We start from the raw sequence: 12500 nt of genomic DNA on the forward strand, positions 1-12500 counted from the left end.
CATGCCTGTTATTAATAATAATAATAGAATGGTGTTATAGCACACCGATTAGAAACACACCGATTAGACACTCTGGTGAGCTGAGCTCTTATTGTCTAGTGACCTCTCTCTCTCTCCCTCTCTCTCTCTCTCTCTCTCTCTCCCTCTCTCTCTCTCTCTCTCTCTCTCCCTCTCTCTCTCTCTCTCTCCCTCTCTCTCTCTCTCTCCCTCTATCTCTCTCTCTCTCTCTCTCTCTTCCTCCCTCCACACCTCGTTCCCATTTCTGTCTCTCTCTCTCTCCCCCCTCCCTCCTTCCCCAGAGCACCTGTCTCCCTCTGAGTCTGATGGGGACATGTTGGGGTATGATCTGTACAGCAGCGCCCTGGCAGACATCCTGAGTGAGCCACCATGCAGCCCCCCATCTGCGTGGGGCCTGTACGCCCAGTGGGGCAGCGGCAAGTCCTTCCTGCTCAAGAAACTGGAGGGTAAGAGTCCAGGACCGTCCTGAACCTGGTACCGCCGGGGTCCAAACCCGGTCCTGTTCGCTCTCAAGTTGATCACTGCCTGCTGAAGAGTCTCAGATGTGCTAGTGTGTTTTTATTTGAATTCTTTCTTGTTCCTGCAGCCTGTTTCCTGTTCCTGTCTTAACCTAGTCTGTCTCTCTCTCTCTCTCTCTCTCTTTCCTCTCTCTCTTTCTCTCTCTCTCCTCCCTCCCTCCAGATGAGATGAAGACGTTTGCAGGGCAGCAGACAGAGCCTCTGTTCCAGTTCTCCTGGCTGGTGGTGTTCCTGACCCTGCTGCTGTGTGGCAGCGTGGCGCTGGTTCTGGGCTTCACCGTGGATGCCAGCCTGGCCATCGCCGTGTCCCTCAGCTGCTGGCTCTGCTCTACGTCTTTTTCGGTGAGGGAGGGAGATGAGAGAGAGAGAGAGAGGGAGACCGCTCCACCCTACAGGCGCTCTGCTTGAAAACCCTGTTTGAATCATTTCGTTGTGGTCCTCTGTGGCTCAGTGTGGTCCTCTGAGGCTCAGTTGGTAGAGCATGGTGCTAACAGCGCTTAGGTTGAGGGTTTGATTCCGCTGGGACCGTATATACTGAAATGTATGCACTCACTGCAATGTAAGTCGCTTTGGATAAAAACCGTCAGCTAAATGGCATATATTTATTTATTTATATTATTTCCGCTAAAACCTCAAATCCAGACCCAAACTAAACTGCTTGTAACGTTGGAAATCCGGTGATCAGACTCTAAAGCAGGATGCCATTGGATCGCTGACACCTTGAACTTTGATATAAAGACCTGTCGTGCTCTTGCATACAAGCTTCACACGTGGCAAGGACATAAAGTAATCAATAATCAATTAATATTAAAATGAAAGCACAATTTGGGCCCGTCCGGCTTAAGAGGTTAACATCTTACCTGGTTCCGACTGCGTTCTACAGGTTAAGACGGGGTTGATATTCAGGCAAGGAGTTTGGAGGACGGGTTATTTTGAGACGTGCAACGCATTCAGTATTTCGCTAGAGGGCGCCATTGTACTGTCCGTCCCTGAGCAGCCCCAGCATTGATGCACGCTGGTGAACAGCACCCGCGCCACCACGGGTCAACTGGGTTTAACAGTGATTATATGCCTGTGACAATGGACTGTGTTCTAGGGCAGAGAATGGCTTGTCAGTGACCACAATGATCTCTCTCTCTCTCTCCCTCCCTCTCTCTCTCTCTCTCTCTCTCTCTCCCTCTCTCTTTCTGTCTATGTACCTCTCTCTCTCTCTCTCTCTCCCTCCCTCTCTCTCTCTCTCTCTCTCCTCTCTCTTTCTGTCTATGTACCTCTCTCTCTCTCTCTCCCTCCCTCTCTCTCTCTCTCTCTCTCTCTCTCTCTCTCTCTCTCTCCCTCTCCTCTTTCTCTGTCACTCTCCTAACTGTCACTCTCTCTTTCTATCTATGTACCTCTCTCTCTCTCCCTCCCTCTCCCCCCCCCTCCCTCCCTCCCTCCCTCCCTCCAGTCCTGGTGTACTTCGGGGGTCGTCGTGAGGGGGAGAGCTGGACGTGGGCCTGGGTTCTGAACACCAGGCTGGCCCGCAGGTGGGATACATGGAGCTGCTGCTCAAACTCATGTTCGTCAACGCCCCGAGCTGCCTGAGCAGACCACCCGCGCCCCTGCCTGTCAGGTAACACACACACACACACACACACATGGACAACGCATGCACACACACATGGACACACATCCACACACACACACACACATGCATGGACACACAAACGGACACACACACCACACACAGACACGGACACAACATGCACACAAACACATGGACACGCATGCACATACACACACACATGGACACACACACACACTTGTACACATATGCATGGACACACACACACACGGACACACACAGACAAGCATGCACACACACACAGACACACACAGAGACACCCCACACGGACACACATGCACACACATTACCGGACACATGGGCACGGACACACATGGACACACGGACACACACATGGGGCATGGGACAGGGGCACAGACACAAACGGACACACACATGTAAGCAAGCACAAATAAAGCTCCTTGTTGTGTGTATTCATGTATAGGTCATGTGCTTTTCCTTGGTTAGAATGAATAAGGCATTATATGATGGTATAGAATTCCTGTGTGTCTGTGTGACTGTGTCTGTGTGTGTGTCTGTGTGTGTGTCTGTGTCTGTGTGTGTGTGTCTGCCTGTGTGTGTGTGTGTGTGTTCAGGTTCCTGTTCACAGACTACAACCGCCTGTCCAGCGTGGGCGGGGAGACGTCCATGGCGGAGATGATTGCCACGTTGTCAGACGCCTGTGAGAGGGAGTTTGGCTTCATGGCCACCAGGCTCTTCAGGGTGTTCAAGAACGATGAGAACCAGAGTGAGAGACTCCTCCTCTCCCCTCAGAGTCCTTCCCTCCATCCCTCCCTCCCCCTCTGAATCCCTCCCTCTCTCCCTCCCTCCCTCCCTATGAATCTTTCCCTCCCTCCCTCTCTCCCTCCCTCCCCTCTGAAAGACCCTCTCAACCTCCTCTCCCTTCTGAAAGACCCTCTCAACTGCCTCTGACACATATACACAAACACACACACACACACACACACACTGTATGGCGTAGCCTAGATGTCTCCAGAAAGCACTAAATTAAGGCATAATCTGTTGTGGAAAATGACATGGTTGGTTACCGTTGGTTACCATGGCACATGATTATGATAATGAGGATAATGATACATCCCAGAATAAGACGTTGTGAGAATAGGAAGCAGCTGAAAGCATCCACTGGGAGACATATTCACCATGTACATAAACAAGTTCACAATAAGTTAATAATACCGTGAGCATGTACAGGCTTTGTCAACATCTCACAGTCCTCTGCCAACGTCCGGGACATTTCTTAGGTGCTTGTTTATGAAATATAAATCAATGTTTAGGCCTCAAAACATTGATTGATGAGTCTTTGGTGAGCTGAGCTGTTCTTGTATTTCTCTAGTGACCTCTCTCTCTCTCTCTCTCTCTCTCTCTCTCTCTCTCTCTCTCTTTCTCTCTCTCTCTCTCTCCCTCCCTCCTTCCCTCCCTGTAGGTAAGAAGTGGAAGAAGACATGCTGTGTTCCCTCCTTCGTGTGGTTCGTGTGACGATGGGCTGTCTGATGACTGGCATGACCCTGCTGGCCATCTTCAAGGTATGGTTAGGGCTAGGGTTAGGGTTAGGGCTGGGGCTATGGTTGGGGTTAGGGTTAGTCTGACCACTTGCATGGCCCTGTTGACCATCTTCAAGGTAGGTTTAGGGTTAAGGTTAGGGTCACTATCCACCTTAGTATAGAATATATGACTTAGCAGGAATGAATCCAACTTCATTTGTAGCTTGCTTTTGTCACAAAGTGTTTATCGGTGGCCTGACCTCATGGAAGACCCGTGTCATTCTGAAATGTGCTGTTTGAACGAGGTTTCTGCTGGTTCTGAAGGTGGACCGGGATAACCTGACGGTGAACGCGGTGCTGATCTCCATGGCCAGCGTGGTGGGCCTGGCGCTGGTGCTGAACTGGCGGACCTGGTGGCAGGTGGGCGACTCGGTCCTCAACTCCCAGAGGAAGAGGCTGCACAGCGCCGCCAACAACCTGCACAAGCTAAAGAGTGAGGGATTCATGAAGGTAAACACCAACACACACAAACATCTCTCTCTCTCTCTCTCTCTCTCTCTCTCTCTGAGGTAAACACCAACACACACCAACATCTCTCTCTCTCTCTCTCTCTCTCTCTCTCTCTGAGGTAAACACCAACACACACCAACATCTCTCTCTCTCTCTCTCTCTCTCTCTGAGGTAAACACCAACACCCTCTCTCTCTCTCTCTCTCTCTCTCTCTCTCTCTCTGAGGTAAACACCAACACGCACAAACATCTCTCTCCCTCTCTCTCTTTCTCTCTCTCTCTCTGAGGTAAACACCAACACACAAACATCTCTCTCTCTTTCTCTCTCTCTCTGAGGTAAACACCAACACACTCTCCCTCTCTCTCTTTCTCTCTCTCTCTCTCTCTCTGAGGTAAACACCAACACCCTCTCTCTCTCTCTCTCTCTCTCTCCCTCTCTCTCTCTCTCCCCTCTCTCTCTCTCTCTCTCTCCCTCCCTCTCTCTCTCTCTCTCTGAGGTAAACACCAACATGTAAAAAGTTTAAGTAGGTGTTTGGTCATGCCTGACAAAGTTCAAACGTTAGCTAACTGACTCCTGTCGCACAGAGAGGCGTGCGGGAGCCTCCTAGTCTGTTTTTTTCCCAACGCACCTGTCGAATAGAGAACACAGGTGTGCAAAAACCCTTAAAAAAAAAAAAAAAAAAACTTTGTCGCTAAATGACGGACAATTGTGTCTTAAAGGAACCGCTGCATGTAGGGGAGTACACAAGTGTACACTACAGGAGAAAGGGTGGAGGATTAGGACCAGAGTCTGTGCTTCTTCTCCTCAGGGTTCCTCACAACTCAACTCAGCCTTTCCATTAATCAGCCTGTTATGGCAGCACAAAGTCCCACAACAGATGCCTTCATACCTCATCTGAGGATTTATGTATAACGTTACGTTTATTAGGATCTTTCTGCTTGTCTGATTTATATGAAAGGTTATGTTGATTATTGCGTTATTCACTTTGGGGCATGTCTATAGCCATATTAAGTAATGATATTAGGGACAGATAGACAATGTTTACCGTAGGGTCTTGTGACTGACGCAGACTTGGGCCGACATTTTATTTGACTTTTTGTCAAATACTTTGAGCGTTTGCTAGAGTCTGCCTGCAGGGCCAGGTGGGCGGATGGCTGCACTTCTAGAGCTGTTCTATTGGTTCCATCGTGGCAGAAACGTCCTAATGAACGTAACGTTTTCTATATATAAATCCTGACATAATGTATGAAGGCATCTATGTTTTCCCCTACATGCAGTGGTTCCTTTAACCCACAATTGTCCGTCATTTAGTGATTTTGAAGGGTTTTTGCTCACCTGTGTTCTCTACTGGAACAGACTAGGAGTCTCTGTCTGATGAGCGTTAGGAGTTCTACATTGTAGATTAACATTGAAGACATCAAAACTATGAAGGAACACATATGGAATTATGTAGTAAACAAAAAAGTGTTAAACAAACCAGAATATGTTTTATATTTTAGATTCTTCAAAGTAGCCACCGTTTGCTTTGATGACAGCTTTGCACATTCTTGGCAAGTTTGTGTCCAAACTTTTGCCTGGAACTGTATAATATAATAAAGATAATATAATGTTTCCGCTTGTCTGATTTATGTAAAAGGTTATGTTGGTTATTGCGTTATTCACTTTGGGACATATCTTCATAGCCATAATAAATCATCATATTTGGGACAGATAGACGATGTTTACTGCGGGTCTTGTGACTGACGCAGACTTGGGCCGACATTTTTTTTTGTCGTCATCATTTGACTGTTTTCTCGTACGTTTTAGCGTTTTGCACTTTTGGGACGTTTCTATTGGTTCCATTGCGCCAGGCAAGCTCAATCAAGCACAGCATCAAGTATTGGATGTGATTTCATATGCTGTTCGAACCCAAGTCTAGTCTGATGCGGTGATTCCGTTGACCCCTGACCCCTCGCAGGTGCTGAAGCATGAAGTGGAGCTGATGTCCAAGATGGCCAAGACCATCGACGGCTTCACCCAGAACCAGACCCGCATGGCGGTCATCATCGACGGGCTGGACGCCTGCGAACAGGACCGAGTGCTGCAGATGCTGGACACGGTGTGTGTGTGTGTGTGTGTGTGTGTCTGCATGCATGCGTGCGTGTGTGTGTGTCTCTCTCTCTGTGTCTCTGTGTGTGTACGTGCGTGTGCGTGCGTGTGTATGTGTGTCACTCTCTACAAAATGCGGCTCTACACACAGCCTGCAATGCCACACACAACACCCACACTCCCCATCGCCGAGCAGGGAGGAGGTGAGGGAGGAGGTGAGGGAGGAGGTGAGGGAGGAGGTGAATGCGTGCCTGTCTCTATTAGCTGGGCAGGGAGGTGAGGGAGGAGGTGAGGGAGGAGGCGAGGGAGGAGGTGAGGGAGGAGGTGAGGGAGGAGGTGAATGCGTGCCTGTCTCTATTAGCCAGGCAGGGAGGAGGGCAGGGAGGAGGTGAGGGAGGAGGTGAGGGAGGAGGTGAGGGAGGAGGTGAATGCGTGCCTGTCTCTATTAGCCAGGCAGGGAGGAGGTGAGGGAGGAGGTGAGGGAGGAGGTGAATGCGTGCCTGTCTCTATTAGCCAGGCAGGGAGGAGGGCAGGGAGGAGGTGAGGGAGGAGGTGAATGCGTGCCTGTCTCTATTAGCGGGGCAGGAGAATGTGTCGTCTCTCATTAGGAACGCCAGGCGCAGGAATGGCTCTCTGTCACAAGCGCTAAGTGCCAGTGATGTCAAAGGAGTGATGGAACGCATTAGCACAGTCCACCTCTTAATGCCTCTCTCTCTTGGACACAAAGACGCAGACAGAAGCCAGGCTGGCTCCAGGCTCTGCTCCCCTCCTACCAAGTCCACATTCCTCCTCCTAGCTGGCCTAATAGAATTAGCTTCGGCCAAATGTTATTATTTGGTAGAGTATAGATCCCCCAGGAGCTTGGCAGCCTCCTGCTCCTTAACGCAATCTTCTGTCTGAGCGAACGAGCGGGCGTTCTCTCCTCCCCTCCTCTCTCTCCTCCTCGCCTCTCCTCTCTCTCCTCCCCTCTCTCCTCCCCTCCCCTCCCCTCTCCTCTCCCTCCTCTCTCTCCTCCTCTCTCTCCTCCTCTCCTCGCTTCTCCCTCCTCTCTCTCCTCCCCTCCCCTCCCCTCTCCTCTCCTCTCCTCCCCTCAGCTCGATGAAAGCGTCGTCTGTGGGGACCAATTAACTGTGGTGCTCTTAAATCTTCTGCCTTTTTTGTCTCCGGTTTTGAAATGTATATGAGATTACAAAATTGAATTTTTCGGTAAACTAAATATTTTTCCACTTGCTAATGTAGAGGTATGATGACACACAGAGTGATATTCATATGCCGAGCAGCCAGTTCTGAATAGGGAGGTTTGAGGAGGGCTGGTGAGACTTGTTGACGAGGTCTAAGTGAATTACAGAGACAACTGCAGTATAGGTCTGTCTGTGTGTGTGTCTGTCTGTGTCTGTTTGTGTCTGTGTGTGTCTGTCTGTGTCTGTGTGTGCAGTGTGTGTGTGTGTCTGTCTGTCTGTCTGTGTGTGTGTGCGCTCGTACGCGCGGGTGTGTGCGTGTGTGTGTATGCGTGTGTGTGTATGCGTGTGTGTGTATGCGTGTGTATGCGTGTGTGTATAGCTCCAGGGTGTTTACTGGGACTAATAGACTGTAAATGAAGCCCAAATCAGAGTCGTGTGACAGAGTCCAGAGTGGAAAGCCCCTGTGTGTTGACAGGCAGATCTGGTCACGCTCATCTACTAAGACAGGGAGATGTGGACAACAAGAACAGCCTTGACAGAGTGGACTGAGACATCAGCTGTGTTCCTAAATGCCTTCTTGCCCTCTATCTACAGCTCATACCGTTCTAGATACCATACCAGAACCTACACTCTTAGAAAAAAGGGTTCTAAAAGGGTTCTTCATTGGTCTCCATAGGGGAACCCTTTGAAGAACCATTTTGGGTTCCATTTAGAACTCTTTTGGGTTCCATTTAGGACATTCTGTGAAAAGGGTTCTATGTGGAACCCTAAAGGGGTCTACTATCTAACCCGAAAGGGTTCTTCAAAGGGTTCCCCTATGGGGACAAATGTAGAACCCTTTTAGAACCCTTTTTTCAAAGAGCATAGGCAGCCTGGCTAGAACTGATTTTTTTTTGTTTACACACACACACACACACACAGAGCATACAGCACAGCGCGTACACCCCCTTTAATCTAAAACCTTGCGGTCAAACCCACCGGTCCCAGCTCTAACCCGGTCCGCCCTGCTGTTCCCCTCCCGTCCAGGTGAGGGTGCTGTTCTCCAAAGGCCCCTTCATCTCGGTCTTCGCCAGCGACCCCCACATCATCATCAAGGCCATCAACCAGAACCTGAACAGCGTGCTGCGGGACTCCAACATCAACGGCCACGACTACATGCGGAACATCGTGCACCTGCCCGTCTTCCTGAACAGCAGGGGGCTCAGCACCGCCAAGAAGCTCTGCATGGCCACCGCGTCCCCCGCCAACGGAGACCTGGCCTTCGCCGAGGGTAACACACAGGCACACACACACACACACACACACACACACACGTGTGCGCAGGCACACGCACATGTGCAGGACACACACATGCGCAGACGCACACACACACACACAGCGAACGCACGCATGCCCTGCACGGAAGCACACACATGCGTGCAAGCACACACACACACACACACACACACACACACACACACACACACGATGATGATGATGATGATGAGGATATATTTGACAGATTTAGCCCCTTATCGTAAACACAAACAGTAGCAGCTCCAATGTCTTCTACAGAGAGACAACATGTCAAACACAAACAATCAGGGGAGTTAAAAAAACACCCAAACAAACACAGAAATAAAACCATCCTTCATTTGTTATGTACCGGTCTTCTATTGGCTCCTTCAACAGATCTGTCCTGTGGGTCTGTGTCAAGTGTTACAGAGATGTCCTTGAGCTGAGCCTCTCTCTCTCTCTCTCCCCCTCCTCCCCCGCAGGATGGCATGAGGAGGCAGACAGGAAGCTGTCCCAGAACAGCCTCGGAGACCAGAACAAGTTTGGCAGCAAGAACGCCCTCAACCGCAGGGTAAGCCAGCCAAACCCCCCCCCCATCCCTCTCTCTCTCTCTGTCTGTCAACCTTTCTGCCACCCTCTCTCTCTCTCGCTCTCCCCCCTATCTTCCTCTCTCTCTCTCCCTCCCCCTCTCTCTCCCCTTCCCCTCATCTCCCTCGCCGCCTCCCCCTCTCTCCCTGCATCCTAAGCGTGGGTGTGACCCCCGTTTGACCTCCAGTCAGAGGAGGTGTTGCAGAGGTCAGCGAGGCTGTGAGAGAGGCGTGGTGATGATGTCATATTCGTGGGACAGCACATACTGTAGTCTGACAACAGGAGACCTGACGAGTCCACTTAGTTGCCTTGGCAACGTTACAGCATGTAGTACTACCGCATCCAAAACACACACACACACACACCGTACCGAAGTTACCTTATTGCACCAGAGGGTTACAAGAAATATCAACAACAAAGTTCTCCTTCGATCTGTGTAGTACTACTGCATCCAAAACACACACACACACACACACAGACACACCACTGAAGTTCTGCTTCGACCTCTGTCAGCAGAAGTGTATTTTCCCACGATGCAACACTGATATAGAGCAGCCTACAGATTAGAAGGGCCACAGCACTGGGTGAGATCATGGGTGGGTGTGTGTGCGTGCGTGCGTGTATGTGTGTGTGTGCGTGTGTGTGTGCGTATATATGTGTGTGTATACGCATCTGTGTGTGTGTGTGTGTGTAGAGTAGAGCTGCTCAGCCACTCTGTCGTTGTCGCCTCCTCGCCAAGGAGCCTCTCTCTCTCTCTCTCTCTCTGTCTCTCTCCCTCTCTCTCTCCCTCCCTCTCTCTGTCTCTCTCTCTCTCTCTCTCTGTCTCTCTCCCTCTCTCTCTCCCTCCCTCTCTCTGTCTCTCTCTCTCTCTCTCTCCCTCTCTCTCCCTCTCTCTCCCTCTCTCTCTCTCTCTCTGTGTAATTGATTTAATGTGTGTTTATCCATCCTGCTGCGATGCCTTCGCCTAATGACAGGGAGCAGCAGCAGTGGGTCCCGGTGACAAAACGTTGGCACCAGGGCTGCTGGCGGGAGGCTAAGCGACTCTGTGTCTTCCCCCAGCGAGAGGCCCTGCAGCCTGGCTTGGCTGGTTTGTTTGTTTGGGCTCCTGATTTTGTCTGGCCTCTTCTTGTGATAGTTAGCTGGGCCCCCTTGGCTTTGTTTGCAGGGGGGGCACGCTTCTTTTTTTTTTTTTTTTTGTGCCCCTTGCGGTCCTCGACTGGGTCTTGGCCGGCGATGGCTGGGTTTTACTGCTTCCTTTCTTTACAAGCGCAGCTAAAACGGATGGATGGAGGAGGAGGGGGGAGGGAGGGGGGGAGAGGGGGAGAGGGCCAGTCTGTTTGTCTGCTGCTTAATGGTAGAGCTGTGGATCTTTACCAGAGTCTATCTTTACTAGAGGGGGGGGGGGGGGGAGTGGCGGGGGGAGGCTTATAAACAACATGGCTGCCTTGACTCAGGCCTGATGTGACCTCTGATAGTTCTGCTTGTTTTCATGTCAGATTCCAACTTCCAACTCTCTGATCCAATCCCTTTGATGTACTGTAGATCACATGGTCACAGTTGTTGACATTTGAATCTAATCTATAAAAAAAATTAAAAAAAGAGAACTATACAATCATCTCCCAGACACCGTATTCCAAATTGTATCCCCCCGATTTTCGAGCAGGAGATGAGAGTCTCGACTAAAGGGTCTCTGTGAGGATCAAAGAGGTTCAGATGGTTCAGCCCGGTTCAACCAGCCGGCCACCGTTCCTCCTCTGATCCAGCGGGCCTCCCTGATTGACGGCTGCGTGTTCTGTCCACCACTGAGGTCACAAGGCAGGCATTAGGACTTCAAAGGCAGCTGAGAGCCTTGTGTTCCCGGCCGCGTGACCGGGGGAGATGACCATCATACAGTATGGTACAGGGGAGGCTGGTGGAGGTAGAAATCGGAGGACGGGCTCGTTGTAATGCATGGAATAGAACAAGGAAGGGTGTCAAACGTGTGTCCGACTGCGGCTATTTTCATTAGGAGATATAAGCTGTCTGCGCTTGTGTCTTTACCCCGGTGGTGTGTATGCCGGGGTAAATAATAGGCTCTTTACCCCGGTGGTGTGTATGCTGGGGTAAATAATAGGCTCTTTACCCCGGTGGTGTGTATGCTGGGGTAAATAATAGGCTCTTTACCCCGGTGGTGTGTATGCCGGGGTAAATAATAGGCTCTCTCACATGTACATGGTGTGACTGTGTGGTTGCTGGCCCACATGACGAGGGGAGGGGAGGCTGTAGGGCTTTGTGGGTGTGTGGGTGTGTGGGTGTGTGGGTGTGTTCTCTGAGCGTACTGTGTGTGTGTGTGGGTGTGTTCTCTGAGCGTACTGTGTGTGTGTGTGTGTGTGTGGGTGTGTGTGTGTGTATGTGGGTGTGTGTGTGCGCGCGCATTCGCCACACCTTTAAACCAAAATCTCTTGGTTCAAATAATAGTGTGTATAAAAGCGGGTCATTTTAGGTGTTCAGTAAACTCTGGACTAATCCCCTTTCGTGTGTGTGTGTGTGTGTTTGTGTGTGTGTGTGTGTGTGTTAGGACACGTACCGTCGTAGGCAGATGCAGAGGACGATGACACGGCAGATGTCCTTTGACCTGACCAAGCTGCTGGTGACAGATGACTGGTTCAGTGACATCAGCCCCCAGACCATGAGGAGGCTGCTCAACATCGTCTCTGTCACAGGTAACACACACACACACACACACACACACACACACACACACACACAAACACACACACACACACACACACACGCACGCACGCACATACACACACATAGGAGGAGGCTGCTCAACATTGTCTCTGTCACAGGTAACACACACACACACACCTTCTGAGAAGAGTTGCATTGCTGCTCCCAACGTAGAAGTTTCTGTGCCCACCTCAGGGTTCTCCTCAGTGTTCTCCTCAGTGTTCTCCTCAGTGTTCTCCTCAGTGTTCTCCTCAGTGTTCTCCTCAGGGTTCTCCCCAGTGTTCTCCTCAGGGTTCTCCCCAGTGTTCTCCTCAGGGTTCTCCTCAGGGTTCTCCTCAGTGTTCTCCCCAGGGTTCTCCCCAGGGTTCTCCCCAGTGTTCTCCTCAGGGTTCTCCTCAGGGTTCTCCCCAGGGTTCTCCCCAGGGTTCTCCTCAGGGTTCTCCTCAGGGTTCTCCCCAGTGTTCTCCTCAGGGTTCTCCTCAGGGTTCTCCCCAGTGTTCTCCCCAGT

At 50.8% G+C, this 12500-nt stretch overlaps 1 pseudogene across 1 annotated transcript in view; it reads left to right on the top strand.

Moving 5' to 3' along the window:
* Positions 1 to 12500, top strand: part of LOC310824469 (kinase D-interacting substrate of 220 kDa B-like) — a 19452-nt pseudogene that overhangs the window by 2374 nt on the left and 4578 nt on the right. The window contains exons 6-15 of the transcript XR_014555091.1: positions 300 to 464; positions 700 to 878; positions 1981 to 2145; positions 2733 to 2884; positions 3581 to 3680; positions 3963 to 4148; positions 6106 to 6246; positions 8444 to 8687; positions 9175 to 9263; positions 11838 to 11982. The product of XR_014555091.1 is annotated as a kinase D-interacting substrate of 220 kDa B-like (transcript). The remainder of the gene's footprint in view (positions 1 to 299; positions 465 to 699; positions 879 to 1980; positions 2146 to 2732; positions 2885 to 3580; positions 3681 to 3962; positions 4149 to 6105; positions 6247 to 8443; positions 8688 to 9174; positions 9264 to 11837; positions 11983 to 12500) is intronic.

The sequence above is a fragment of the Argentina silus genome, assembly GCF_951799395.1.
Source record: "Argentina silus genome assembly, contig: scaffold_427, whole genome shotgun sequence".
In the NCBI taxonomy this organism is placed as follows: domain Eukaryota; kingdom Metazoa; phylum Chordata; class Actinopteri; order Argentiniformes; family Argentinidae; genus Argentina; species Argentina silus.